Genomic DNA, 26,351 nt, shown 5'->3' with positions numbered 1-26,351 from the left:
AGAGAAAATTTGTATAAGATGTTTTACAGGTGGCATCTACCCCCGACCAGAATCGCAAGAATGTTCAAGAATAAATCAGAAAAGTGTTGGAAATGCCACCAGATACCTGGCTCGTACTACCACATGTGGTGGACTTGCACTGAAGCCAAAAGATACTGGACTAAAATCCACATGTGGTTGGAGAAAATGATACACAAACAGACTTTAAACCAGAGGTCTTTTTATTGGGAATTTTACCAGAAACCTACAACAAAGACTTAAAATATTTGATTGTAAATGTTTTAACAGCAGCCAGAATTGTATTTGCAAAAAACTGGAAAAATGAAACAATACCAAAAGAGGAAGAAATCATTCGAAAAATAATGGACTGTGCCGAAATGAGTAAATTGACATTTGAAATTAGAGAGCAAGAGGATGAACAATTTTATAAGATATGGGACTTGTTTTATCAATGGCTAAGGGAAAAAAAACAAAATTTTGGAAATGAAAAATGATACACTTATGCCTTAATTGGAAAAAGTAAATGATGATATAATTATGCTGTGAAATAATTCAACAATGATATAAGGAAGTACTAATATAAGGTCTGGTGATATAATGTATAAGGTTAAGAACTTATTATAATGATATTTCGCTGCTGATAAGCAATTCTAATAGGGGAACAAATGAAAACTGGTATATATAGGCAGCGATGCCTTGTTGAACAATGAAGGAATAAGATCTCTGTTTGAAGGTATGAAATGCAAGATTAACAATGAATAGAAGTATATTCTCTGGGGGAAAACAATGCTAATGTTAACTGAATATATATGGTAGAAGGAAAATGAGACCTTTAGTTACATTAGAGGAAATATCTGAGATGGTAAACATTATTTGAAGATGTAGATGTTAAAACAACCGTAATCAAACGACATGCTGCATGTGATGATGGTTTTTTTCTTTTTTGTTTTTGTTTTTGTTTTGTTTTGGTTTTTTTCCCTTTCCTTCTTGGACCTTTTTTTGTCCTTTTTGGCCTCCCCCCTCCCCCCACCCTTTTTTCTCTCTCCCTTGTTTTATTTTGTTGTTTTTTGTTTTTTAAACCCTAGCTTATTGTGGTGCTTATTAAATATACAATAGAGAGATACGGGATGTATAAACTTAGTAGGGATGCACCTGTGATTAAACAACATATTGTATGTGAAGATGGGTTTTCCCTCCCCCCCTTTTTTCTTTCCATCCTCTCCCTTTCCCATTGTTGTCTGTGTAACAAAAATTAAAAATAATTAAAAAAAAAACTTATTGTCTTTAGTCTACCAATCTGCAAGGATACAGAATACACATATACTCAGGGAAATGAGCAGCACTAGAAATTTGTGCACTTTAATGTTAATATTAAAGACAATGTGCATAAAATGATTCCTTTGAGTTTATGTCCATGGTTATTTTCTAAAAAGAATGCCTATAAATTTTGCAATACCACTCTCAGAACTATTTTTCCTTGGCAGGGGTTTTCACAAATCACACTTTGCAGTGAAGAAAGAAATTTTTGCAATCTGTTACTTCCTAGGCTATATCTGCACAAGTGCAATTCCATGAATCAGTTTCTCATCAAATGTTTAAATGACCCATATCATCTGCACCCAGCAAAGTAGATAGATGCAATCATCAAAATGTCTATCAAAATGTACTTGATTACTGGATTGTCCATGACCTGAATCATATTCTTTTCTTTTCATATTGAACCTAATACGATGTCACTAAAAGTAAGCTGAGAGAAAATTAATAGACAACAGAGTTGTTATACTAGTTTGAAGCACTGCAGATTCAGGTTTTCTAGTTGCTTCAACCTTCAGTTATTCCTAGTAGTGTTCTAAGTTCTAAGTTTCAGTGGAATAAATATCCCAAAGGTGTAGTGTAAAGCAAAGGAAGTCTGTGAAGTGAACTAGTTAAGCAGTTCATATAGAAAGGGTGGGTACACTATGTTCTTAGTGCACATAAAGACCCTGAGTTACCTACTCATCTCATGAATACCACAATTCAGATAAATAGTTTATCAGGCCGCTGGCAGATTATAGAAGACTCTTTTTGTTGGCATATTTGACCAGTGGGGGAAGCTAACAGTTCTATTCTTACAATGAATTACCAGGGATCATACAACTGTTATCTCCTTGAGAGTTTTCCCACCAAGAATGTAAAGATAATACTTTGCATTATTTACAGAAAAAAAGATTTTGTGTGGATGTGTGTGTATAAGTGTGTATTTGTTGAGATATGTGAGTCTATTTTGTGCGAAATCTAAACATTGTTTCAATACACTGTCCTTCCTGAAGTCAGGGATCTGTTGGCTCCAAGGCTCACCTGAGTCAATAGGGCTAACTGTGGCAGTTTTCATTTCTAGCCAACTATTTTGGTGATACTGTGAAACAGAAAGCTTAATCTCTTTAAAAAAAGACAGATATTTTCTTTTGCGCATTATGAATGGCACAACTAAAACTTCTCCTGAAATGTACTCATTTCATTTCACTTGTATGCTAACTACTACTTATCCTTTTTACTCAATCTGGTTGAAAAGAATATCCTCCCTTAACAGGCTAAAGATTGATGGTAAGGAAGTTTTTAAAAAAATCCAACCCTGATCTACTTATTATTTTTGGACAAATAAGAACCTGATTATCCAAATCTAAAGCACATGAAGACAGCTGGTTCCTGCTAGGATATACAAAAAAAGGAGAGCAGTGTTCTTTGCTTCTGTGCAATAGTCTTGGACAGTTTGACTGCTGACTGGTTGCTGCTGACTGCAATGTCACAGAGGCCAGTCTGTCAAAGGTCTGTTGTCAGAAAAGCCTTAGTTTGGAAAACAGCTTTAATCTGGTTTAAGTTACCAAAGGGTAAATTAAATTTGGATGGGATAAAAGTGATCTTATGGGTGACAAAATGATGGTGAAGCTGCCTGTGACTCTAGTGATGGAGGAAAAGCTGTGGCCCTGCAGCTATCAGGTTTGTGATAAAGTTGCCCTTGGTTTCCCACTGGAGCTGCTGTCTACAAAGCCATCTCATTCTATATTCCTTCTCTGTGAAAATTAAAGTGAAGTAAAGGCTCCAGCTGTGGGGGAAAGCAGGGTTTGCATGTCAAGAGAACTGCTATGAAAATTATCCCCCCTTCTCCTTCTCTGCTTCACAAGAATAGGAAGAATGGCAGTGTTGGTGCCAGCTTTCCAATCTTGCTCCCATCATTCTCTCCATATCTCTTTTGCCTTGGGTGGCAAGAGACGGAGTAAGGGAGAAATAATGAGGAGAGAAATGGCAGAGAATATCTTATTTGGGACAAGTCCTACTGATTGTTCTGCAACAGTAGAGAACAGTCAGCAGAAGACCCAAAAGAGATGTTCTCCATCATATTCTCTTCTTCTGCTTCTTGTGTAAATATAATCCCTATTATACTCCATTGCCTAAGAAAAATAATGGTTGTACGTATGGGCAGTATTTTGTTAACCAGACAGTTTTTCTTCAGGTTTCTGCACTGTGCAAGAGCATCTTAATATAGTGATGAGGAAGCCCATTTTTTTCTGAAATTGGATAGTGAAAACTGAAAATGCTGAAACAACGCCATACATTGAATGTCTATGGAGATTCTCAGTCATTCAGGTCATGGTTGTCCCAAATGTTCTATTTCAAGAGGCAATTGGGCTTTCTGGTTCTTCTTTGAAGATGTTTTGCTTCTTATCTAAGAAGCTCCTTCAGCTCAGAGCTGAAGAAGCTTCTTTGATGAGAAGCAAAACGTCTTCAAAGAAAAACCAGAAAGTCCAGTTACTTTTTGAAAAAGCACCTTTTGGAGAACCCTATATATTGTTACATTCCTGACACAAAGATGAATCCCCCAATTAATGGCTTTTTCAGCTAATTACCCCTACTAACATTTTATTAGCATTGTGATTTGTTATTAAAATATCAACAATAATTTTTCATTATGAAGTTGGGATTTTGTGCCCATGGATAAAATCAGAATCCAATGAACTTGTTTTAGAAATGCATTGGCCTTTAATTTTTTTCTCCTTCTCAAACATGAATATTGCCAAAGATTTTAATGAAAAATAAACATTAAAGCTGGCTAGTGTTTATTCTTCTTTAGAAATTTTTATTCCATCTTGCCCTCTCTCTCTCTCTCTCTCTCTCTCTCTCTCTCTCTCCCTCCCTCCCTCTCTTCCTCCCCCCCTCTCTCTTGCTTTATCTGGAAAATCCTCCTTACACAGTTCTCTGAAATGATTAATTCATCTTTGTAGAACTTTCTGAAAAGACAAAAGGAGGTCTCTATATACTATAAGTACAATATATGGGGAAATTTTATCATGGAATGAAAGAAAAAAACTACAATATTCTTGGCTACATCATACATTTTCAAAAGTAAGCCTATACTTCAGTTTGTAAATAGAGTAGTGAATTATGTTAGGATACTCAATAAATTGTAGGCATAAATCTGTCAGAGTGCAAATATCCTCTATATATTAGAAAGTAGAGATTTTATTTACACTGATCTATATATTCATAGATATAGCAAACTGGCTTGAAATGGAGGATAGTTTCAAAATCAGTCAATGTTAGATCAAGGCACATGGCTCCAAGAAAGAAGAATAAATTTAAATACACATAACTTCCTTGCTCTGAATATAGCCAACTGACGGTTACCTGATTAAATCTCTATTTGCTTCCTTTTCTATCTCAATGTTCTCTGGTTGCTGAGCCTGGCCAAATATGAATTAATTTGCTGGACTCTAGAAGTGCAGTTTTTGTAATATCTAGCAACAAGATGCTGTATGGAAGTAATGTAGGAACACTAAGATGTTTCAAGGAGACAACTTGAAATGACAAGCTCCATGATATTAATTTTATACAGCAGTTGTAATTAGTTATGTTATTTCTTATGAGGCCAACTCCTTCAGTTTGGTCCTGATCTCTTTGGCAATTCTTAAGCTTGTTTACAATTACAAAAAGAATAGAACAGCCAGTATTTTTCATACATATATATCACAATACAACCCTTGAAATTGACCATCCCATGCCTGGCATGTTAACATGTTGCTGAAAATGTAATTGAAAGGACTTGGAATTGTATTTCTTTAGTCACTCTGACAAGGAACTTTCTTCTCAATGATATCTGCTCACAAGGAAAGGACTTTTTATTCTTTGTCTCCCACACAATTATCACAACTAAATCTTTTTCTTAAATTCCTTATTTCCAAACAGGAATTATCTTAGGTGCATGACTACAAATAGCACCCAGGAGATAAAAAGTCTCTTTGCTATCACCTACTTATTTGAAGGAATTCAAAAAAAAATTAGTTGATGATACAATGGAAAAGAAAAAAAAATGCAGTGTATGGAATTACCAATGTTCTGCATGACAACTGGAAAAGGCTTTTCATGTGCTGAATGATGTTGGATGGGGTGCAATTTGAGTTAGAGGAACAACCAATCACACTCCTTAGAATGTTGCAATTAAAACTATGGGGAGATCAGTTCTGAATGTTTGGTAACTGTGGGAGTAGTAATATTTACAATGGCATGATTTCATATTTCAGTGCCAAGATGAGAGAATGCATAGTAAAGTAGATATGTGAATATGACCAAAGTCACAAATTCCACAGTGTTAGTTTAAGCTCTTTTCTTGATCCTTTGCTTTGGAACCCAGCAAATATTTTTCCTGTTCCTAAATAATATAATGGATATACAAAGTATGTTCACATTTAGTACTTATGAACAAACCAAGCCTAAATAATGAACACACTAAGAATGAGTTATCTGGTGAAATAAGCTCTTTTAACTAGGAATACATTTTCTTTACCATATATTCATTCAAAAAGGAGTTAGCAATAGCAATAGCAGTTAGACTTATATACCGCTTCATAGGGCTTTCAGCCTTCTCTAAGCGGTTTACAGAGTCAGCATATCGCCCCCACAGTCTGGGTCCTCATTTCACCCACCTCGGAAGGATGGAAGGCTGAGTCAACCTTGAGCCGGTGAGATTAGAACCACTGAACTGCAGATAACAGTCAGCTGAAGTGGCCTGCAGTACTGCACCCTAACCACTGCGCCACCTCGGCTCTTCCAGCAAAGCAGATGGATGTGTTCCATCATTATATCCATAATACCTGGTACACAGTGATATGACAAAAGATGGCAATTTGTTCCTGCTGTTTTCTACACCACTGCTCATTCTGTTCCAACAATTAAAACTATGTGCAAGGAAAGAGCTGATGTAGATAGATAGCAGAGCTGGTTTCCTCTATCAAGAGCAAAAGCCAGTTCAGAAAGCTGTTGAAAGATTGGGCTTCCATTTATCATGGAATGGCATATTGATTGCACGGGCAGGCTATCACTGCTAATTAATCCTCTCCTTTTGGGAACAGAATAACATGTCTCCTTCCATATGCTTATGCTCTTTTTCACCTTAAGAAAGTACCAGTTCATTACAACTGGAGGAAATCCATATTAAAGTGTTTAATCAGTAGCTTAAAAGTAAGCCTCCATCATGAGTTAACAGCTGTGAACTTTGACATGAGAAACATTCATTTGGAAGCATGATTGTGGTAATATCTTTCTTGCTTTATTTATCATTTATAGTTGTTAAAAATTAACAATATCCATTAATTGGGATGTGTTTTCTTCTTTGTTTAATTGGCAGCATTCAAAACTTGAATATCATAGTCAAATATAAAAAAACCTTAAATTCTAGCTTTGATTTAAGATTCAGATCAAACTTTTCTTTCATCGCCAAAAGAAAACCGTGTATTTCAGTGCATGCTGAAAGGTGCACTGCGCCACCTCGGCATTAAGAGCTGAGCTGGCGCAGTGGTTAAATGCAGCACTGCAGGCTACTTCAGCTGACTGCAGTTCTGCAGTTCGGCTGTTCAAATCTCACTGGCTCAGGGTTGACTCAGCCTTCCATCCTTCCGAGGTGGGTAAAATGAGGAGCCGGATTGTTGTTGGGGGCTGTCAGCACCTCTTCATTGGGTAATTAGGAAAGAAGACCACGAGACTCCATAAGTAGAAATCAAGTGTACTTTTACTAATTATAAATGATTAAAGGCATAGCGAAGCGAAGACTGATTATTTAGGCGCGAAAGCGATTGATGTATAGAATGACCCATTCCCCACCCCTTGGCATCACAGTTACAGTCCAATCATAATTCTCCCAAGTGTCAGGTGTGAGATAACTTCAAAAGGCATCACTAAGATGGAATGTCGGTGCCGTTAGTCTTGGCGGGAACCTCCTACGCATGCGTAGTCCGACAGGCAGCTGAGCTCCAGAATCTTCCTCCAGCACAATTAGTAACCCCTCCCAAATATCATGCCCTCCCTCCCCATTTCATGGCAGCTGAAGCAGCAGCAAAGCAGAGGCTGACATGGGCAATATGCTGACTCTGTAAACCGCTTAGAGAGGGCTGAAAGCCCTATGAAACGGTATATAAGTCTAACTGCTATTGTTATTGCTAAATCTACATGTGAAGAAGCATGTAGATTTGGGATGTTCTAATTTTTGTGAATTTATATTTTGATGATGGCTGTAATACATTTTGTACAACTAGCAGGTGTTTTACATGTTCTAAAACACATCTGTTTTTCTTTTATATTAGGTTTATTAATTTATTTATATATTTTATCCAATCAGCGAATATCTGTAGTTACAGAACCTTCAGACAATGAATAACACTGAAACATTAGGGACTATATTGTTTTTCTTCTTTTTTGTCATATTAGCATAGATGGAAAATGATTTTGTTTCTTTTTATGTGGTTGAATTGGTCCTTGGTACTCCGCCAATGTCTTCCTGCTGTCCAGCTGATCAATTTGAAGCTGAATAGTGGAAAAAACAGTACTACCCTCCAAAGGATATATCGGTGTATGTAGAACATGTACATCATACAGAATTACCTACTTCTTGACTTTCCTGGCATATCTGTTTGCTGCAATTAATGTCGAAATTGGCTCTCAGACTGAGGGAATAAATATGAGAAGGATGAACTTTTTTTTGAACAATGATCTCTTGATAATAAATGAAGGTGAACTTCTCCATGTTTGCCAACTACACAAATTGCTCAGCACTTCAATTTGTACATCTGTTTCCATTACATTTTTAAAAATATTCATAGCTCAATAAGACTGAATATGGTGAAGCACTAAATTAATTTAGGAGCTGTTTTTGCTTCTAATATATACATCACAATGTTAATCACTTAGCCACTGGGATACAAAAATAAAATATTCCATCCATGTTGGGGTCAAATGACAGAATACATTAAAAAATATGTAAAAGCAAACCAAGAAATGCTCTTTCGATCAATTTATGTTAGTGCAAGATTTCCAAGCAGTTTCTGTAGTCCATCTCTTTGCCTCCTACAGTTTTGCACTCTAAAAAGGCATAACACAGAAGAAAAAGAACAGGAGGATGGAAAAGGAAATTATTTAGAAATCAGAGTGTAATGCTTTATTAATTTTATCATGGCTGCAAAACAGTCGAGCATTTATGGAAGCTTTAAACTTTCTCTTTATCACCAAAGTGGATTGGTTTTTTTTGTTCTTCTTCACAAGCCAATTGACCTCAATATGTAGAAAGAGTAGTATAACAGAATAACAGAGGGAGAAAGGACCTTGGAGGTCTTCTAGTGCAACCCCCTCTTCAAGCAGGAGACCCTATACCATTCCAGAAAGTGGCTTTCCAGTCTCTTCTTAAAAGCCTCCAGTGATAGAGGCCCATAACTTTTGAAGGCAAGTCTGGTAAATTGTTCTCACTGTTAGGAAGTTTCTCCTTAGTTATAGGTGGTTCCTCTCCTTGATTAGGATGCAATAGCAGCCTGCATCCCAAGTGATCACAGAAGTCATGGAGAGATGGAATCCCAGAGAAGGTGTCAGCAGATCCCTGTCTGCTGCTTCTTTTAATTACCATGATGCAGAAAGACGTAAAAATAGTAAGGTCTATGTCATGGGAAATTCCAGTATCAGTGTGCATTGTGCTGTCATGGTGCGTAGTCTTGTAAAATGGAATTATACTATAATAGCATATCCTGGAAATAGGAAAAAAGCTCCAGGGAATGGCTGGCTGGCTTCTTCTCAACCAGACATTTTTATTAGAATGGATACAAATAGTTTACATAATTTTGGACAGAATGTAATATGTTTTAGAAAGCATAATGAGCATTTCATAGCCCCAAACAATGAGTCAGAAAAACTGGTGGAAAACGATGTGACCCTTATCTGTGTGAAATGAGAGTGACACTAATATGACTGATGGTAGAGCTGAGAAACTGTAGACCAGAAGGGAACTCAAGCCCACAATACAACTGTCAAAAGGTGATTTTTTCAGTAATTGAAAACCTCACACTTACAGTTTTTCTAACTTAATAAAGCAAATAGTCCATCAAAAGAAAATTGGAGGCTTAGATTCCAAGCTAAAGGTAACTATCAGGTTCTAGTTATATTTAAGCTCAGTTCAGGTCTGAGGTTTGTTTTCTTGAAAGCTGTTTGAAGGTTTTTTTTTTACCTATCCAAGTCTTGTATTTCATTGTGTATCTTTATATTTGGCATCATTTCTTCCATCCCAGAAGAGATTTTGTACTCTCTTATCACTGCCCATTAACTTCCGCCATCTCTACTTATCTTTGTAGCTGTTCCAGACCAAGTGAGGGCAGTTGGCAGGCAAAGGCTACGCTACTACAAATAATTCATCAGTAGGGATTCATACAGAAGAGGATAATAGTGCTTTTGTGTGGTTTATCTGATATTTTCAATACAAATCTTATTAATTATATCATAATTTTTATTATTACTCTGTGTCTGACATCTGATTTATTAAAGAGGAAGAAATTTATGAATGTTTTTTTAAAATAATGATGAAAACTATTATACAGTGTCCACATTTCATTTGCCTTATAATTAATTGTAATGTTTTTGTAGATGCTTTATTTTAGGTTGTAAATCAATAACTGTTTGACAGACAAAAAGAGAGTTTCCCCATTGGTTAGTCATATCATAAGAGCAAGTATACTAATGTGCAATATGGATGTATACAATCCATATACTTATTAAGAAGGTCTTACATTATATTTTGGATTTTAGAATCCAGCAGGCAATATTAGAAATTTTGGTCACAATTATATTAGTGAAATACTTATGCTTGAAGAAATCCGAGGCAAAAGTTGTAAGTGATGGCATTTTAGGCCATTATTAACAAGCTTAAAAAGGAGTCAAGGTGATACACAGCCATCTGATTAAAATTAACATCTGAATTTGTTCATTTACTCACAATAATATGAACTTCAGAACAAAGGTCAACAACGACGACAAAGAATATCCCAAGAAAGTCCTATTTTAACTTAGTTTAGAAAAATATTCTGGCTGGTGTATTTGAGGTTGCTGAGATATCCAAGAAAATTAATAAACTTACATTACATTCATTTGTGAGTTGCTTATCAGCCCCAACAATATTTCTGTCTAAAACCAAGGTTAAACAATGTTGGAATGAGTTTGTTGATAATGTTCAATATAAAGGGGAACTGAAAGTCTTATCTTTTTCTAGCATCTAGATCAGGGGTAGGTTCCTGCCGGTTCGCACCGGTTCTTGCGATCCGGTTCGTCAGTGAACCCGGAAGTAATTAACTTCCGGGTTCCTAGCTCCTAGCCCCTGTCGCTGGGTGCCTGCAGGGTTTTTCTTTTTAAAAAAAAGAACGAGCTCCCCGTGGAGATTCGTACCCTCTCCACCGTCCAAGCCTTCCGCACAGCCCTGAAGAACTGGCTAGCCCGTCAGGCCTGGGGACAAGGATAGTTGCCCCTCCCGAATGATGAATGTATGTTGTTTACTATTTTATTATATGTCTCTATGTTTAACATCTGTATTCCCCCTCCCCGATTTTATGTGAGCCGCCCTGAGTCCCCTCAGGGAAAAGGGCAGCCTACAAATATTAATAAAATCCAAAAATCCAAAAAAATCCAAAAAACACCTCTCCGGATGATTTTGAAAACCTGCAAGGTTGCTTTGGAAAGGGACATATGGGCAGCATTTTCCCCTGCCCCCCTCCTCGGGATCCTGCAGTTTTAAAGCAAGCCTTTGCACAGTAAAGAAAATCTCACGAGCGAGAAAGTTCTTACTTGCTTTTACTGTGAAGTTGCGGAAGCTTCCAAGGCTGTAGGCAAGCAGAGACGGGGTGGAGGTTTTCAAGATCGTCTGCAGAGAGGCATTTTTTAAAAAGAAAATCCTGAAAAGGATTTGGAGAGATTTGCAACTGATCTTTGGTGGGGTGGAATCCCCAAAACCAGGAGCACAACCCATTCCCCCTCCCAAGAAGACTGTTTTCTTTTTAAAAACCCCTCTGCAGAAGTTTCTCTGTGGAAGCTTCCAAGGCTATAGGCAAGCAGAGACGGGGTGAGGGTTTTCAAGATCGTCTGCAGAGAGGCATTTTTAAAAAAGAAAATCCTGAAAAGGATTTGGAGAGATTTGCAACTGGTCTTTGGTGGGGTGGAATCCCCAAAACCAGGAGCACAGCCCATTCCCCCTCCCAAGAAGACTGTTTTCTTTTTAAAAACCCCTCTGCAGAAGCTTGAATTCCAGAACTCTTCCATGCCCTCCCTCCCCGTTTCATGGCAGCCGAAGCAACAGTGAAGCAGAGGCTGACACTCCTTGTTTAGGTAATTCTGAGGTGGTTGATGGTTCTGTGAGTGCCTGTCCTTTATAATTTTCCACGTTGCCTTGATAGTTTTTATTCCAGTGACTTTGTCTTCCCTGTTCTTAGGCTTAGGAAAAAAAAACTGGTTTCATTGGCAGTCTTTTTTTTGGGGGGGGGGGATTTTTATTTTTTTTTGTGTTTTCCTAGCACTGTCATAGTTTGTGGGTGTGGGTGGGTGTGTAATGTCCCGCAGTTATCTATGCATTAATAATGATCTAGTAATATTAATAATATCTAGTAATTAGTAATATCTAGTAATAACATCGTCTTGGCCACTCCCACCAGGTCACATGGGTGGCAAGCCACTCCCATCCGGTCACATGGGCAGCAAGCCACTCCCACAAAGGAGGCCACGCCCACAGAGTAGGTTCGAACAATTTTTGAAACCCACCCCTGATCTAGATGCACTTCTTGGACCCTATCATTTTTGACAATTTGTAGCCATGGGCCCTTTAAGTGAAGTTAAATGAATGGGGATCATTGAACAACTGTGGAGCACCATAGAGATTGCAGAATATCTGAACCTTGTTTCAGGCACTGAATGGTTATCCTAGTTGAAGAACATTGTCAAGAATTTGATTGGAATTAGTGTACCCCTTCTGGTCCTTTTAGATTTTTGGGTGGCTTTTCATATTATTAGAATGGCAGACTTCTGGACTGCATCTGTACACTGGGAAAGGGTGTTTTACAAACATTCTGTTGTTGTTTTTTAATTATCTGGATTTCCTTTATAATGTGGCACTGATGTACTGGCAGGAATGCCTTAGCCAGGCAGAATAAACATATTTTATCTGGGAGAAACTGCTTGAAATCAATTTCTTTCACAAATTTATGGGGGCTAAGGCTCATTGGGGCTGTTCTCAGTAGCTGCACCCATGCTACAGAATAATGTCTCCTTATAAATTAAATGTGTCCCACATTGTTTACCCTCTAAATGTACTAAAAATGAAATTATTTTACAGGGCTTAGGGAGAGTGATATAAGATATAAAATATATCTTTTAATTACATTAATTGCAGGAAAATATGAAAAAGCAGTCATTTGATCTTTAATTTTGTAGAAGCCATATACTGCTCCAAAGAAGCATTAATTACTTATAATCTCAAATGTTAAACCCAGTATTGGCAGCTGTTAGTGTCTATGAAGGACGTAGATCCAAAGAACAGGTGGTGAGTCTCATCATTATTAAATTGTAAAATAGTATCATCCAAGTTGGATTGAATGTGACTGATTGTTTCTGTAAATGGAATGTAAATTTATCAGAACGAGACTTCAAACCTTGATGTTTCAGAAAGCACATTTCACCACTCAAAAGAGTTCTTTTGGCAAGTTGTAAGCATGTGCACTCACACAAATTCACTTACGGTAATTTATTTTTTCTCAGCTGCCATTTAGTCATCTTTCCTTTTCTTAGAGTACCAAAATCCAGATAAAGTTTTATTGTTTTACTGAGGATATCTGTGAGTGATTATCTCAAGACTAGAGCTTTGGCAGAACTTCTGGCTACAACAATAATAACAACAACAACAAACTTTCTAGAGACTTCAGGACACTATCTGAATGCATCTGTTTATAGATGAAGAGCATTGAAATTGGTTATCCAAATTTGTTAAAGTATAGTTCACATTAATTTAATGATCTGAGATAAGCACATCATGCTATACTGATGTCATGCCCCATAAACAAAGGCACGCGAAATAACAGATCAACTATTGGTTAAAGGCAAGATGCCTTAAAGGGGATTTTTTTAACAAAGGGAAAAAAAACATGCCTGCAGGAAAAGGAAGGATTCCACTAAGTCTTTACCATCTGCAATTCTTTATGATCTGCAATTCTACTACAATAACTTCATGAGCGTTAAATGTCTTGACCTGTTGGGTTTTGTATGAGGCTTATGGTTTTGTAATTTCAACACACTAGAAAAAATATCACACAGAAATATAGAGCTTATAATAATGGATGTAAGTAATGGGAAGGCAATAATTTTTAAAAGTAGGGACATTTTGAGAGTGTAGCTAATTACTCTACGAGGGGCACTGTCATAAAATAAAGGCGTAGGAATTTCTGCTGTGTACCCTATTTATTTATTTCTCTGGTTTTAGTTTATGAGATTACAGTCTCAATCTTTTCATTCCAGTCATTATATTGAGATAATCATGCCTTAGAATACAGAAAATGTTTCTCCTACTGTGGTATTTTTGGCCATAAAAATGAACCTGTGCATACAGAATCTATATTAATTTTGATCTTTGTTATCTTCTGAAAGACCAAATGGAAGCATTTTTGGAGACTCCCCCCCCAAAGTGTCCATAAATATTGCTTTTGTTTTGACTTAGCCATATTAGACATTCTTTGATGAGTCCACCAATTGCTTGTCTCAATGAGAAATCATCTTTGTCAAGTAACAGCAAGACTTGGGAAATAAAACCAGCTTAATACCTTGCAAATATATAATTAAATAAAATCATAGCTCTGCACGACAATGAAAACACAACTCTGTTATACTTATTAATATCTAATTCATTCAACTACAAATGAAGTTAACCTTTTAAAAAGCTTGGTTTAAAACAGCTATAATTTTAGCTTGCAAATAAATATAGTAAAAAGTTTTTGAGATCTGTAAGAATAAATGTCCCATGATAACTGTACCTGCTTAGCAGATGTTGATTGCACTTTCCAAATTAGATGATTGGCAGAGACACGTGGAATGCATGTTTGCTTCTATTAACCTTTAAGTAATGTCTCTGTAAGAAAAAATAAAATAAAATAGGATTGTAGAATAATCAGATGTGATTTTATAATAACATAAGTTATGGTGAATTATTCTTTTTGTACATGAAATTTTGTCAACTTCACTAGGTAGTTCAGCTGCATCAATTGAACAAGAAGGCTAAGTTTTCTTTTATTGATAATAGATATGACAGAAACTTGTGATATGTCTCTTTAGTTTCTTATTACCTATCTGTATTAGGAAGATATAAGTCAAAGCCATTCATGCATATTTTCTACCTGTTTTGCATCATGTCATTTTCTCCTTATCACTTTGGGAACAGATCTGGCATAACTCTGTGAAGGTCATCTTCCTTATTGCCCACAAGCCTGTGACAAGGAAGTCACTAAAACTCCATTATTTATTTATTTATTTATTTATTTATTTATTTATTTATTTATTTATTTATTTATTTATTTATTTATTTATTTATTTATTTATTTATTTATTTATTTATTTATTTATTTATTTATTTATTTATTTATTTATTTATTTATTTATTTATTTATTTATAAATAATTGTAGAGATAAAAAAATAACCTTAAATAGTCTGGTGTTCAGATTGCATAAATCTTAATTTCTCTTAAATCATGCTATTATCTGTAAAATACATCTCTGAATTGTATCAGAACTACGTCTTCCAGAATGATTCTGCTCTTCCAAGTCCTTGGAGGTAAAGGTCATGGACTAGAAGGTAGCCCTTGTTTGTGATGGTTCCAGACATTACTTTAGATACTTTACTTGCCCTCTCATTACTCATTATTAGTACAGAAGTGAAATTATTATTTACACAGAGTTTCAAAGAATGATGGTAATTGGATAATGCTGTTTTTTTTAAATGTATGTTTAGTTTTGGCGACTTTTGGGGAAAGTTATTTTACTTTGGCTTGGACAGAATATGATGTTTTTCCCCTTATGGTATGACTTCATGTTTCTGTATACCACCCTAAATTTGATGAATGGATGATATAAAAATACTATTTGTTTACTATTTCTTTGTAAGCTTTTCATGCCAAGAATCAGGCCAGTAGTGAAATAACTGCACAATTGATTTCAAACTGTAGAAGAATCCATTCCATCTACTTTCTTGGGGATCTTGGAATCCCTACCACAACCAAAGTAATAATAACTGATTGAAAACAATTGGGTTTTCATATAGCCAAACTTCCATAAGGAAGAAATCTATCTGTGAAATAAAAACATTCTACATGATATGTTTATATAAATATTTCACACAAAATATCCCCATAAGCACATGTCAAAATTCACTTATTAAAAACTGTATGAATGTATGTTTTTCTTTTAGCTTTATTTTTATACTCTGTTTATGAATTAAGGTAGCTGTCCATAACTTTTCTTTTATATTTTCATTGAATTAGCCACTAAAAAAAGGAGAACGGAAAATAGAAATGGAAAAATTGCATAGTTGAAGAATTACAGGTTATTTTTAGAGATATTAATGCTGCACCACATAGAAATAGTAGTTTATGGATTATTTAACACTCTTCAAAAGAAATTCTGTTGAATATCTATAATTCATTGTAATTGTTTAGTTAGAACTGCTGTGGCTTATCCCTGTGTTATTAATAGACTTTTGCTTTATACTAGTGATAAAGTGAAGATAAGAGTGGATTATCAATGAGCATACTCAAAAGTCCATATGCGAGAAAGCCTGCAATTATAACAATGGGCTCAATGGTTACTCTTCTGAGTTTCTCATTTATCTGGAAATTATGTTAACTTTCAGTATGAAGTTATTTTGTCCTTTTCCTATGAAAATAGTATTAGAAGGGACTTTGAATTCTGTCTTTTTGGTCCTTCTTATTGCATTTTTCTACATTACATCTTGAATATTTTCCCCAGCTTAAATGTACTCAGTGTCACTCTGTATTGAACTTTACAGAGCAACTGCAGCTGCAAGTTCTGTCAACAGGCTGCAGAGGCGAAGGCCTTGCCGTGCATTCCAGGAGACCACCAGCATGCCAGTTCAGCAAGAGACTGCAGTGGACTGGGAGGAGCCAATGGAGTTGGGTGCTGTCAGACCTCGAGTGTCACATACAGAGATGGACAGACGACGTGCTGAGGGATTGTGCTTCTACTGTGGGGATCTTGGACACCTGGCGGGGAGTTGCCCCAAGAAGAACAGAAGGGTTGCGTGGACTGCGGCCATCCCTCAGCAACGAACTATCATGTCAGACAACCAGCACGTTTGTGCGGCTGTGATACCCCGTTCGCACAAGGTAGCGTGCATTCAGGGGGTGTGGAATTCCAGGGCAGATGCCCTGCCTAGTAAAGCAGAGAACTCTGAACCTGCGAACTCGCTTCCACCTCGGACTGTTCTACCCGTTGCGTCCTGCGCTGCCACTTTTCATCCCGTGAGCATACAGTCTCTGATATGGGATGCCCAGCGGGGAGACGACTGGGTGGACCGAAAGGCGGAAGTAGGGCCGGCTTCCCCATGGACTTTGGAAGGGGATCTTTTGAAGTATCGGGGCCAGTTCTATGTTCCCGCAGGGCACATCCATAGACGGGTGCTCTCGCAGGTTCATGGCGCTTCTGCATCGAGACATTGGGGTTTTTTCCGGACATTGCACCTTGCATCCCGTCAATTTTGGTGGCCCCATTTGAGAAATGACGTCCAGAGGTGCATGGAGTCATGTGTCCAGTGCCAATGGGTCAGGTCTGCGAGGAGGGCTTCGCCAAGATTCCAGCCTTTGTCAACCCCGGTCCCTGCAGCACTGGTCTTTGTTTCTAGGTTCCTGGCGCGGTACCAGTGTCTTGGGCTGTGTTCAATGGAGGCCGTCACCAACCCTTCTGGGCCACACCCTGAGCGTTGGAACCGGGGAAAGGCCCTGCAGGAGGGGATTGTGTGGTGGTTTGGCAGGAGTCGGTGGAGCTGCTACCAGACTCCGACGGCGAGGGGTCATATGAGTTGGCCTTGGAGGAGGTGGAGGACCCTGGACAGGGTGTTAGGGCTCAGCCAGAGCTGTTAGAGCGGCCGCCAGACTCCAACAGTACGCGGGGCTGGTGGGTCGGCCATGGAGAGGGTGGAGGACCCTGGACAGGGTGTTAGGGCTCGGCCAGAGCTGTTAGAGCAGCTGCCAGACTCCGACAGTACGGGGGCTGGTGGATCGGCCATGGAGAGGGAGGAGGACCCTGGACAGGGTGTTAGGGCTCAGCCGAAGCTGTTAGAGCTGCCGTCAAACTCCGACAGTAGGGGGGCTGGTGGGCTGGCCTTGGAGAGGGTGGAGGACCCTGGACGGGGTGTCGATGCCGTGAATGGTAGAAGGAGATGTGGTGGCCACCGGATACCTGGGGAGTCTTGGTGCAAGGGGACTATACCTGCAGATATTTGGGAATCACGAAAGAGGCACCACAGGAAATGAGTGCGGGCCATCTTATGGACAATCCATTCTGACTGCATCCAGACCATCGGAACCCGGGGAAAGGGCCCTGCAGTGGGGGATAGTGTTGTGACTCGGCAGAAGTTTGCTGTGAGTTGAGTCAGGATGCAGGACTAATGAGCAGCTGTTGCTCGTTAGTGTCGTCTTCTGGAGATAAAAGACGGATGGTGCCATGCCTTAGTTGCAGAAGTCAATGTTCGTTCGTGGTTCGTCGTTCATCGGTCGTGGTTTGTTGTTCATGAGAGGCACTTTGATAAGTGATTTGCTTTTTGTAACCCTGATTCAAAGAGACACTTGGATAAGTGATTTGCTTTCTTTCTGTAAACCTCGTTTTGCTGTAAGAGCTCTTTGTTTTTGCATTCTGCTGTGTAACCTTTTTGCCAGAAACTTTATTTATGTTTATTTTGGGCTCGCAGCCAGCGTGAGCTGGGACTGATAAAGGCTTTCTTTTGCAAGCTTCGTGTGACTGTAATTTTGGAACAGGCTAAGTGGGGGCCAGAACATGTATGTATGTATGTATGTATGTATGTATGTATGTATGTATGTACATACAATGAAACTAAAATTTCTTTGTCATGACATTTAACTGGACAAATCAGTGCATCATAGGGCAAACATTTTGAGCCAAGGTACCTCAATTGGGGTAACTTACAGAATTTGTCTCAGATCCAAGACCCATCATTCCTGGGAAAGTTGGCTGCTATGTGTTGCTGCAGTCAGATGATCTTCATTTCAATCTTCTATAACATTTTCCCTGCCAGTCTCCCAATACTTGGCTCCCTTCTCCTCTTAGTGGTAGCTATTTTCTTGCCTGCTGAAAGGAGAGGGAAGGGAGAAAGGAAGAAACAGGAGGAAATAAGATTTCAAATGCTCCCTGTAAGATTTCCACAATGAAACTAAATGGGAAAGCCAGAAGATAGCCTGACCTCTTGCTCCTTCTGCTATTTTGCTCACCCTCAGTCATTCTGTTTCACTATTTAGGTGAGGGAATAACTCTGAAATGATGACCGAACAGGGCATGAGTTGTCTAACAAATAATAGTTTGTTTTTGGACCAAAGCATATATAATATGAGCTTGTAAGTTGCCAAGTTGAGCCTCAGAGGAACATGAGGACATCTCTAAAAGAAATAAAGAATCCCAAATTAATAAAACACAGACAATGTCATAACTTGAGTAACTGTCTATACACATAAAAGAGACCTGTAATGCTTCAAGTGATATGAACTTTTTAAAAGCAGGAACTCTACATATCTACTTTCTGGTAGTGTTTTGGCTTCACAAGTCCTTGAACACTAAGACTAGGAGTTCATGAAACCAGCAAAAAACCAACTAGTTTTCTTTTCCCACTCTAAAGATTCAAAATCCTGAACAGTAAAATTTCCAGATCCATAGAGATCATTGTCCTTGCTCACTGATGACTTATCAAAAAGGTAAGTTGGTGATATCTTCATTCATCCATTTTTTTTAAAAAAGTGTTCCTATTTTGGAAGCTGGCATTTAGTCATGAAATTGCTTACAGTGATCTTCCATTTTCTTTTTTATATATTTGTTTTAAATGATTAGACTGCCACAAGGCAGATAAAAACCATTAATGATCTGTAAAGGATTACATTACATTTATGATTGAATAATGTTAGGAAGGATAATACAATACAATAGCAGAGTTGGAAGGGACCTTGGAGGTCTTCTAGTCCAACCCCCTACCTAGGCAGGAAACCCTATACCATTTCAGACAAATGGCTATCCAACATCTTCTTAAAGACTTCCAGTGTTGGGGCATTCACAGTTTCTGGAGGCAAGCTGTTCCACTGATTAATTGTTCTAACTGTCAGAAAATTTCTCCTCAGTTCTAAATTGCTTTTCTCCTTGATTAGTTTCCACCCATTGCTTCTTGTTCTACACTCAGGTGCCATGGATCAAATATGAGTTCTCTTGCTGACATTTCCCTGAAAAAAGTAGAAATTGTCTGGTTATGGACCAATAACAAACTTTAAAAAAAAATAGGAATTTGTTGGCTCAATTGATAAGCACTGAAAGAAAAAAAATAGAACAAGAATGTTTTATAATTACAAGGTATAAAGAAGAAAACATTTTATTTGTAGTTAGCAGGAAATTAAAACAATCCCATTGTATAAAGAATTAATTCTTGCCACACCAGTCTTCCATAAAAAGCTGTGAGAATAAATCACATTTTTACTGTTTATCAGAAGTGTTTAGTGTGCATAATATTGTATTTTCACACAAATTTCTTTTCATGTGACTAACTGATGGTAGGCAAAAGCATTAGATGAAACTTGTGTCTGTACAGCAATAGATCACCGAATACTATTTTTTGAATCATCAAATTTAAAGAAGGCAGTTTTTTGGAAACCTATGGCTGATCACTATAGTTCATAGGATTTTGGACTCTTTATACCAAAATTTCTTGGTAGAAGAGCTGGCTATATTGTGTTATATGCAAACATTATCCAGCAGTCTTGACAAAGACAGGTATTTTATGAGGATTGCACCTGCATTTTCTGATGAATGTGTGAATTTTTATGGGTAACATTAGTAAAGTTGGCAAAAGAAACGTTAATAAGATTGAGCCAAAGTTATACTTTTTCATTTCATTGATTTTCCCTGGAAAAATATACGCACATACTGTAGTTAACTAGCTTCTCTAAAATCAATGCCAAGTGAAAATGTTAATTTATCTTAATCATACCCATTGTTTTCTGATGCCATAACTGTAACTTCCCCCACCTTATTGAATAATCTGAACACCTTATCTGATTTGTTCAACCCATACTCTTCTGGTTTGATATTTATTTTTGGTACATTTGAACAGACTGATTCACACTTTTCTGTCTCACATTTGATATTTTTTTAATTGATTACTTAGCATTTTCTAAGCATAGAAAGGGGGATGTTTTGCTGATTATTGCAACAAATAGAAGATAATTCTAACAGTGCTTGACAAGAGAGCTTGTGTTACAGCTGCAATACTGGCAACCAATTAAGAAAGAAATTGTTGAGAGTTTGCCATTTTTAAATGGTAGAAAGATGAAGATATAATTTGAAAACTTTCTTGCCAACTTTGTTTAAAAGCTAGTTTAATTCTTTTTAAATGGAAGCATCTATTTATTTACTTATTTCTACGTTATATAATAAGCCTAATAACAAGAAGAATTGTATAAATATTGTGGAATGGGGAAAAGAACACATTGTAGATAAGGTGACCAGACGTCCCGCTTTTGGTGGGACAGGCACTTTTTGTCACAATTTTTCCCCTGTCCCGCGACATTTTAAAAAAGTCCCGGTGCTGTTTGAGTGGACAAAAGGGCATCGGCAGTGCAGCCAGGACCCGCTGTGCGAGGGCGAGGGAAGAGCAGGGCGGGGCCTGAGGGAAGCTGGAGGGAGGGGGCTCAGAGGGAGGAGGGAGCCAATATGGCGGTGGCTGAGGAGGAGGAGGTCTTGCGGCTGCCGCTGCCACCGCCACCGCCAAGGAATTGCAGGATAGGGGCTGTGCACTGGGAGGACGGCCTGCGGGGCTGGAGTCTGCGTGGCAGGTATGCGCTGCGCACTAACAGGAGTCGCGGGGCGGGCTGGCTGAGCAGCCTCGCGTACGCAGCTCACCTTGCTGCCCAATTGAGGCTGCCCTGCTGCTGGCGCTGCTGCGCCTCTGCTCTGCAGTGAAGATGCCATCGCCACCTCCGCCAGCTCTTCCCGCCCGGACACCTGCCGCCCAGGAGCTGCCCGAAAACCTTCCTGCCCACCACCGGCTGCACCGCAGCTGATTCGCCCTGAGTTTCATTTAAATGGGGATATACTTGTAACAATAGAGTAGAAAACAGTACTGATTTCTGAAGGAAAATTACATGGAACTGAGGATGCAAAAAATCTGATCAATCTTCATTTTTTGGTCTGAAAATATACAAGGTGGTTTTTCTGTTCTAACTAAAGGATGCACTCACAGTTGTGATTCTGTGAACTAGTTGCAGCTTGTTTCTGTACCATTCTGTACCATGCGCTTTCCAAGTTTCAAAGCCTTGGATTTTTGCATTTAATCATTTTCTGATTCAGATTCCTAGGCTTTCGCTTGCATTAAAACATTAATGTTGATTTATAAGATCAGTAAACTGGATATTCTACTTTACAGTTATTGTAAATGCCATTCATTAGACAACAACTTCTAACAGTCATAAGTATGAACCAGTTGCCAAGCATCTGAATTTTGATCACATAATCATGGGGATGCTACAAAGGTCATAAGTGTGAAAAATAGTCATAAGTCATTTTCAGTGCCATTGTAACTTTGAACAGTCACTAAATGAACTATTGTAAGTTAAGGACCACTTGTAATCTGTTTACACTCATGTAATTTAAATATTGCCATAGCTAAGATTATGCCAGGATATTCTACATAGCAAGACATTCTTTAAAGCTTGCAGTCATTTTATGGGCATTTTAGCTTGCTGTGGTATAATTTTAGAATACATCTGAATGTAGGTAGTAAGCAATCTTTTCCCAAACAATGGAAGGGACAGAACTGGCCATCCTGCATTGGAAAAAAAACTTGCTGCTGGAAACAGTTGATATTGGCAATCCACTTGGAACATATCTTATTTGGCAAGTAAACTTTGTTAAAATTTGTTACTTAGTTGTTTGATTGATTTCTCCTGGAAACAGTATTATATAAAAGAGGCATTTGCTCTTTTCTTTGCCATTATAAACCTTGTTTTGGGAATGGGAGATTATCATAGCCCTCACTCCTATGATTGAAAAAGAAGTAAATTAATTTCTTATGAAAATAAAGTATACATACTCAGTACTTCTTTGAAGATGGTCACATAACCTTTTTTTAATTTGCAATATTTGGCACATAGACTTCTTTCCTGGAAAATGTATTCCCACAAATTGAGGTAGTACTTTGGGCCCTGCTTCAAGTTTTTCTTCCTCCTTTTCTAAACTGCTGAAACACAGGGTGATTTAATTTTGAAAATATTGTTCAATTTTCAAACCACTGAATTAGCACAAAAACTATATACTGTAGCCCATTAGTGGTTTGAAGGCTAAGATTTCTGTTTGTACAATGGTGATTATGCTTATGCTTTCTTATGCCACTAGAGTAGTGTATTGCTATGATGAAAATTAATACTTGACATAAAATGTTTAAACATTTCTGATCAGAGTCATGAATTATTAGTTGCAGGAATAACCTCCCCATCTGCATTTATTTTTCATAAAATACTTGAAGAATCAGTGATAATGTTTTTCTAGAAAGAAGATAATTTTCTGAAACAAACTGGAGAAATATTCTAATTGCTTTGGATTAATAATTGGTAAGTGTGCCAATATTATAATAAATATCCAGGGGCACACATACTCGGCACAAATGGTAGTGATGGTATTAATCATAATAGCCATGGACAAGGAGAATATAGTACAAAAAGATGAAATATAGTACAAAAAAGACCACCTCCATAGTTTAATATTCCAATCAAACCACCTCAGATCTTTACGTAATAAGGGAAAGGACAGTAACAAACCTGGTGATGTATCATTTGTATCATCATACTTGCTTCTTGAAAAGAAAATTATATCAGCTGTTCTCCAAGCTTTGTTAAACACAATTGCAGTTATCATTTGGTTTAAACCAAGAAGCATGTTGCTTGGAATTATATCAATCCAGAACCAATGAAATTAAATCAGTGTTAAATTAAAAATGTATTTACCGGTAATTAATTATAGAAAGATACAAATGTTGCAAACTCATCCACTTACATGGATCGCCTCATATCTATTATATCACATATCTTTTGTTATTGTCTTTCCTGTTTTTCAATGGCATTCCATAAGAAAAAGTCCCCCCACCATGATTTGTGACATCTATACCATACTATAGTCCACATCCATGTATTAACTTAAGGAGGAGGGGATTGATATGCTAACAAACACATATTTGCTCCACATGGTTTCACATCTTATTTATAGATTGATGTGTTTATTGTAGTTTTGAAAGAGTGTATTTTTTACTCAATCAGAACCTGCTGGACATAGGATCAAAATGTATTGCTATTACCTAATTTTGGGGTATGATTCAGCAGTTAGAATAGTTTGCAAAGGTACAAGAAGTTCTATATATCATCCTCACATATGCAAGTTACACAGCAGTTATTCACTTAAGAACTGTGGCAAGAAAGGTGGTATAGTGACAATGGCATTGAAAAAAGTGACTGATGACCATTTTTTACACTTAGTGACCATTTTCACACTTAGCAACCGTTGCAGCATCCTCATGGTCACGTGATCAAAATATTGATGTTTGGCAAGAGTTACAATTTATATTTGTAAATTGTAGTTATGTTGAAATAAAAAAAATTACAATACTATTTTTGCGTTATATGAAAATTTTTGTTGCTCCGTATAAAATTTTTAATCAAGCCCCCCCACTGCCCCGGTCAAAGGTGCCCCTCTTTACCAATCTGAAAATCTGGTCACCTTAATTGTAGATGACAGTCAATCATAATATTATAGTTAGAATATAACTAGGATTAGGGAGTCCCAAGTTTAAGTCACCTTTTGACATGGAAATTCACTGGTTAACTTTCCATCTATCATTCTTTTATCTCAATCTATGTCACAGGTGGACTATTGTGGGTGGGTGGGAAATGCTATGTATATCACCTGGAAGAAAGACTGGCTATAAATGTAACAAATAAATTATATATATATATATATATATATATATATATATATATATATATATATATATATATATATATATATATATATATATATATATATATATATATATATATATATATATATATAAATATAATTTATTTATTAGACATTCTTAAAGTTTTATAATTATCAAAATGCAATTTATATTGCATATGGGACAAATGTACAATGCCCATGGAAATCAACTTGCAGACATCTCCCTTGAGCCTGCTATTACCTTTGGTTCATCTTAGTTTTATTTTATTTTCTAAGGTTTTTTTAATTAAGAAAAGGGATAGGAAAAAGGATATTTGCTTCAGAACAAAGTGCCATCCAGTAACGTAAAGTCATGTTTATTTCCAAGAATGCTTCCAAATCTTCCTAATTTAAATCACAAGGATTTGTTGTTGGTGGTGGTGATGGATCAAAGAAGACTTCCTCTAATTTTATAAGACTAATATTGTAAAGTTGGGGCAGTATGTGTTTTCGAACAATACATTGGAGTTAGTTGAAGCCCAGTATTTTATTTGAAAGTTTCTTCATTTGTCCAGAAAACAGAGGATAAATCTTGAGCTGTTAGCTAGAGGGCTGAATGTTTTCCTAATATCCATAGCAGCTATTTTGTAGATAGGCAAACTTTTATCCTCTTTGCAAAGTCACTTTGTGACAAGTTATTGAAATTTTGATTATGCCCAGAAAATTCCTATAACTACCAATTCCTCTACCCATCCATACTACTATTAAAACCTCAGAATACTTGAAATGTAAGATGGTATCCTCACTTTGGAAATAGCAATCTTGAGTTACTATGGAGGGCTGTGGAAAGAGCAGATCCTAAGAACTGCTGGTGCATGATGGACTTGACAGAAGGTCTCTCTCTGTGTGGTATTTTGCTGGAGTTTTCAGCACAGCAGTTTGCTATATTGTAAACTGCACACAAAGGAAAGTAATGGCGATAGTGGCAATGTGGAATGTGTTATCTTAGCTTTCAACTGGAGTAGCTGTCACCTTTAAACTGTATCTATCTCTCCCCCAGGATTTCTGTTTTGCAGTCTTATGTCAATCACTTTTGCAAGAACATTGCTGATGGCTGATTTTAACACATGTCGAGAATGGAATGGGGATCTCCACTGCTATAAAGTCTTCATTGGTGGAACTCCATTCCTTAAAAATATCTGTGTAGTAATATCTTTAAAGTTTCCTTTTTGGGGATTCAGGGAAGGCAGAGATTATGTTTTTTTCTCTGTATGCTGGCCATACAGAGAATGAACAGCCTTCATGTGCGCATGTGCGGGAAGATGGCTGCCGAGCTTTTCGCTCCGGCTCAGTCCGCTTGAGAAATAGCCTGCAGAAGGTTGAACTCCGGGCCAGGAATTTGGTTTCGCTGTCTGAAGACATAAGAACCCCCCAGAGTGCCCATGCCAGCAGCGTATTGGTGAGACTTGCCTCCCCAGAGCTGCTAGGCACGGAAGACACGGAAGACATCGATACCGCTGGGGCTGAGGGCACCCCGGCTGCCTGGAGGGGGTGGCCCCCAGGGGCTGGGTGGTTTGCTTGCTCGCCGGGAGACGCCGGGAGATGCCGGGGCTGACATCAAAGCCGCTGAGCCACTGATCAGCTGTGGGGCCTCTGAGAGAATAACCAGGTTTTCCCGGGAGTTGATTGTCTGATTGAGGAGAGATCACTGAGAGCTCTGGGAGTTTGCTGAGAACGCTGAGAATACTGTGAACGCTGAGAATACTGTGAACGCTGAGAATACAATATTGAGAATGCTG

The sequence above is a fragment of the Thamnophis sirtalis genome, unplaced genomic scaffold, assembly GCF_051295495.1.
Source record: "Thamnophis sirtalis isolate CommonGarterSnake01/CBP01778 unplaced genomic scaffold, rThaSir2_p1.2 scaffold_11, whole genome shotgun sequence".
In the NCBI taxonomy this organism is placed as follows: Eukaryota; Metazoa; Chordata; class Lepidosauria; order Squamata; family Natricidae; genus Thamnophis; species Thamnophis sirtalis.
This window is presented reverse-complemented; position numbering follows the sequence as displayed.